Raw genomic sequence first — 6,000 nt, forward strand, 5'->3', positions numbered from 1 at the left:
ATGATTTGGAATCCAAAGGTCAAGTATGAAATGCTGTGCCAGGTAGTTACTTTTAGGTTTTTGTGATCAAAGGCTGTCAGGGACAGAAATCAAGCCCTTCCTGTCTGATTTTAACATTCTAGGGTGGCCAGCTGTGATGGGCTGAATCATGCCGCCCCCCGATTCACATGTTGAGGCCCAAGCCCCATGACAGAACGCGACCTTATCTTGGAAGTGGGGACTCAGAGAGGTAATGAGGTTGAAGTGGGGTCCCTCGGGAGGGCCCCGCTCCGCTGTGCCTGGTGCTCTGCCAAGAAGAAAAGGCGAGGACGCGGAGAAGGCCCCACACATGCAGGCAAGAGGGACCTGTGAGCGCGGGGGAAAGGAAGGCAGCTGTCTGTGAGCCGGGACACAGGCCGCAGGAGAAATCGTGGAGACAGCTTGATTTTGGATTTGCAGCCTCTAGAGCTGTGAGATTATATAAATGTGTGTTATTCAGGTTTCCCAGTACGTGGCATTTCGTCGCGGGCGCCCTAGCAGGTTAGCACAGCAGCCAGGCCCTGCGGCCCACGGCGGGGCGCGTACAGGTCTCTCGCCCCGTTATGTCGCCACTCGCCGTGGGAGGAATGAAAGCTGACACTTGAAGGCTGTTCTTCGCACCCAGCGCCACTTCTCTGGAGGGGACATAATATTACCGGTTTTTATTAAAAGGTAATCGTGCCATCCCCACCTAGTGAGCTGAATAAATGTTCGCAGGTAACGGTCTGAAGGTGGCATAAATAGGTTGCCAAGTTTGCCCACAGATCTCAGTCGAACCCCAAAAAGAACAGGGACTTGGCAACACGGAGATGGTGGTGGGGGAGGGATTTTTCATGGAAGGAGACCTTGCAGCCACTTGGGGTCAGGAGGTCTTTGTGAAGAAGATGGGGAACAGAACCGGAGACTGCGGAGAGCTGCGCACACAGGTGTCAGGGACACACGGCCACTTTGATGCTCACTGGCAGACAGGGAAATATTTGAAAGATTTTATTTTTGCTCTCAGTTCCCAAAATATGAATTAATTTCTTAAAGGATATGATCCAAGATCTGTTGGATTGACTCCTTTTTAATGGGTTTGGAGGCAAAATAGTTTCCTTCATATAATAATTCATGTGATTAGTCTTTTGGTCTAATTATAAATTCAGTTCTCAAAACAGTCTGTCCCTAAGTCAATTGCCATGCTGTTTTCTATTCAATTTCCTAAAAAAGAAAAATCTAATGGAAATGTCCTCACTAGTGTTTGTTATTACACGGCAATTAATGGAAATATGTAGGTATTCCTCTTTTCCCCTTCAGGTCCTTTTGATGCTACGGAAATTACCCAGAATGCTTTTTAATAAAATAAAAATCATAGAACGACAATCTAATCTAGGTTTTCTCAGTCCTGACTTGCAAAATTAGCCATCAGGAAATATCTACCAAAATAGAACACTAGTGTTGACAACAAAACGGTATTTCTTAAACAGTAGTTCACAGCAAAAGATACACAGGAAGCCTAAAGTTGTAAGTATTTTCTCACCCAGTTTTCAGTGACATTCTTGAAAATTAAAGTCAGAATTTGTAAAAAGAAAAGCAAACATACTGATGTGCAGATTTGGGAAAGGCTGTTAATGGCTCCTGGAAACAACTGGAAGAGGCAACTAACGTTCAATTTTGTTTTGTTACCAAGCATGTAGCCAATTCATGTGCCTGATGATAATAATAAGTAAACATGTGCATGTGGCACTTTGAATCTGGAACGTTCTGGCACTGTCAGCAGCGGCAGGAGCCCTGACCCCTGCAAAGGAAGAGGGAATTCACCCAAACAGTGGGGTCCACAGAAGCAGGACCCCACAGGCCTGTCTGAGAGGCAACCTGCCCTAGAAGCTCTAAGGAAGGTCTAGAGAGACAGACTTTAATGGAATCAAAAGTATCTTTAAAAGGACATAACTCTGCAAGAATTTTATCTCGTTTTATGAATCTATTAAATGTGTTTGCTTTCATGGAGCACTGTTCTACCAAATCTGCCTCCGTATTTTTCACTAGGTTACCAAGACTATACACGCACTTCTGTGTGAGGGCGGGCCAGGCAGAGACGAGGTCCTGGCAGCAGCTGTGAGGGTCTATGGCTGTGCCAGGCATTGTCCATAGTGCTTCGAAAAGTGATAGGACGGATGGAAAAACAAAGAGCTCCAAGTGAGAGGAAACTTTTGACAATTATATATGTCCTAGAGTTCGCATTTCCTAGAAAATGCGTCGTCTTCACGGTCCAGTATTCTGAGGGATGACGGCTGTTCCATCTTCCACTCAGGGACCCCTGGTGACCCTAGAGTACCCATTTTTTCCACTTCTATTCTAGCAGCTGGCACATGACTGCTTGCAATGCAGACTGCATTTACCATCCTCCCTTCCAGGTAGGTATGGCCGTAAGCCTAAGTTCTGGCTAGTTTCTATAGAGTGAAAGTAGAAGTAGTTTGGGGTAGCATGCAGGAGCCTGCTTTATGAAACTCTGTCTATGCTTTAATTAGATTATCAGATTGTTCTGTTTATGCTGCCTCTTGAGGAAGGGACTTTTTACCATGAGGTGACTCACGCCAAATGATTTCTGTGGGTCCCACAAAGATACAGCATGACAGCCAGCCAGATTTTTGTGTGCTTAACTATTTTTTTAAAGGTGAAAACAATAGGAAAAAAGTTGAAGTCAAGCTATTAAATTAATGAATTGAAGCAAATAGGACATGGAGTGGTAGAATAGTAGATACTCAAAATGGAACGTGGTCTATGTTGATAGTTGAGTCACTGAAGAATTAAAAAGCCACCATGCTAAAGGAAAGAGCGCTTGTTTAAATATGTAACAGTCTTGTTTATTCACGGACTTGGTATTCTGGATGCTCAAGGTCATCGACCATCTCTGGGAAGAACAGCTCACATTCTGATGCGTCTCATTGCTGTGGAATTTATTCTCTGACATGTCTAGATTTTCTCTTATTCATTCATTACATTATGCATCTTGGCAATTTTAAAAACTGGAGCTGGTCAATGAAAACTGTGTGTGTGTGTGTGTGTGTGTGTGTGCGTGCGTGCATGCTTTTTACTTCCTTAGCCAAGGACGTCCTTCTCTCTGAAACTGGCTGACTGAGTCCCAGGCATCTCAGCCGGGCTCCAGCATTTCTGTCGCTGGGGGGGCATCATCCCCAGGAATTGGTTGGTTCCCCCCCGTGAGCACGTCCCCCCGCCCCCTCCACCCCCCACCCCGCATCCCGTGCCCTGGCAGCTCCCATCTGCCTGTTCTTGCTTGTCTCTCTGCACCCGGGATGATAAGCTCCTCAAAGTTGTGGGCTATGTCTTCCATCTCTGTATTCTGAGATTCCAGCAAAGTGCCTGTTTTTTAGCAAAGATGCAATAAATTAATTTTAAAAATGTTTTCCTCAGATCTGGGATTCAAAAAATCTCAAATATGTTTTTCTTCAATACACTTTTAAATTTGAGGAGTTTTAAAATGCTACATTTCAATGAATTTTGCCCAATACGTGCAGTCCTGTGACCACACCACCATTATGATATTGAACATTTCCGTCAACCCCCAAAATTCTATTTGCTCTTCTGCAGTCGGTCCCTGGGCCCTGGAGACCTGCTCTGGTTTCTGTTTCTGGAGTTTTGCCTGTGCTGTGCTGTCATATAAGTGGCATCACAGCACGTATTTCTCTGTGATTGACGTTTCCACTGGCATGACAACTTTGAGACCCACCCACTTTGCACAGGTGCCCAGTTTATTGCTGTTCCTGTCTGAGCAGCGGGCATCATGATCATTGTCTAAATGCGTTTGTCCATTCAGTGGGCGTCGTTCCAGTTTTGACTATGATGGGTAATGCTGCTATAAACATTCACATACAACTCTTTAGGCAGACATATATTTTCATTTCTCATGGGTAAATAGATAGGACTGGAAGTTCTGGGTGGTACAGTGTGTGTTTAACTTTGTAATGTACACTAGCTTCTTCCAAAGCAATCGTGCCCATTTGCACTTCTGCCAACAGTATATGTGGTTTTCAGTTTGTAAGTGCTTTTAAAATGACTATTATAAACATAGTAGATCTGGTTTCATAGTTGTGAGATATCACTAAGTCATTAAAAAATGTGTAAAAATAAATGGTTAGATGAGCTGACATTGCTAGGGTAGAAAGATGTTGAATGAGACCCATTTCTCCCCAGTAATTCTCCCAGTGTTTTAGTGAGCAATACTTAAAATTCCTTCTTTGCAGTGTCATTTTCCCCAGGACTTTGTGGGAATTCACAGTCCTCAGGAAGCTGATCTGATAGGATCCCTTATCTAGGTTTATCTTTTTTCACAGAGCTAGCTGAAAGATGGGTGGGGAGAGCCACTCAGTGTGGGGACTCCTAGTTCAGGGGAGAGCTGGGTGCCAAGGGGAGGGACAGACACAGCAAAGGCCCAGCAGCCAGGCTGCGTGGAGACGGGCTGGGGGTTCCTTCCACCCCTCTGGCAGCTATGGCCCCAGGTCTGGGGATGAGACCGCGCTCTGCCACTTCCAGTCATGAGGCTTTAAGCAAATCCTGTAACCTATTTAACAACCTTAAGTATTTTTTTCATCTGGGATGCTCAAGAAATAATCATTATTAACTAAATAATGCACTGAATGACTGCGTAGGCATGAAGACGTACAGGCCATCTGTGCTTCCTGAGTGTCTCTTCCTCGGACAAGTTTTAAAACTGCTTCCCACCCCTGTTGTCAGGCAATCCAATCCAGGTGGATCTCCCTGCACCCGAGGTGAGATCTTGATCTGGAGAAGGTTCTTGGCTCCGAAGGAGAAGGAATTCAGGAGTAGGTCAAGCAGGTGTGTGCAAAGAGTAGCTGAATAAAGCGCAGTACTGCGGGCTGCTCCGGGGGGAGGTGGGGCAGCTGGTGGGGCGTGGCTTGGGCGGTCTTCTAACTGGAGTGTAAGCAGGGGCAGGAATAGGGCAGGTGGGCTGTCCTCTGAAGAGGAAGGGGATTTCAGGGAAGAGGGCGTCCCTCCTGCGTCCTGTGTGGTCAACCTCAGAGCTGTGCAGGCACCCAGGGGTGGGCGTTTAGAATGCTGATGGGTGTGTATTGAGCTTTGGCGGGGACTGTAGGTTACCTTTGCTCCCCATCCCGATCCAGGTGGTTGGCACTGGTTAGAAACTGCATTCTGTCTGCCATCAGCTATTTTCCTAGAGTCTAGCTGGTTTGTTTTTGCTTAACCAGTTCTGCCAGCTGGCCGCACGCGCTGGCCTCAAGCTTTCTTTGACTCTCCCAGGTCCTGGCCCTTTTCCTGGGCTGCACTGCCTGTGTCACCCCTTTAATTCTCTTCTGTTGAATGAGTTTTGATTTTACTCTACCTACTGGGGCTGGGGGCAGGAGGCCCCAGCTTAGGCCACTGTGGCATGCAGATAATTTTGATCCAAAAGCCATCAAGGCCCAACAGACTCAGAAAGAAATTGTGACATTCCCCCTACAACTGCTTAAAACGGATTTAGCTGGAGGACCTGCTCAGGAGGTGGGCGGCCACCCTGTGACTCCATTGTCATATGAGCGAGGTGGCTCCACAGGGAGGAATTTAGCCAAGTCCTTCTGTTGAGATTCCTCTGTGTGTCTCACTGTTTCTTCTTGGCCCAGCAGACAATCCCTCACCAAACATTTACACTCCCACATCCTTGTAAGTTGCTTCCCTTTTCTCTTGACGTCCCAGACCCCTGCCCCCTTCTGCTCGGTTAAGAAGGACACCTGTTCTTCATCGTCCCTGACTGTCTTTAGCGTCTCATGTCTGTGGATTTCCCATATGCATGTGATTGAACTTTGTGTTTCTCCTGCTGCGGTGTCTCCTGTCAGTCTGATCTTTAGACCAGCTGGGAGAACCTTGAGGGTGGAGGAAAACTTTTCCCTCCCCAACAACACTGCTGTTATCAATGGTGTCTGCTCTCAGATCCATGTGACCTCTTTTCCTGCCCCTTTAAAATATCTTATG

This window comes from Manis pentadactyla, chromosome 16 (assembly GCF_030020395.1).
Source record: "Manis pentadactyla isolate mManPen7 chromosome 16, mManPen7.hap1, whole genome shotgun sequence".
In the NCBI taxonomy this organism is placed as follows: Eukaryota; Metazoa; Chordata; class Mammalia; order Pholidota; family Manidae; genus Manis; species Manis pentadactyla.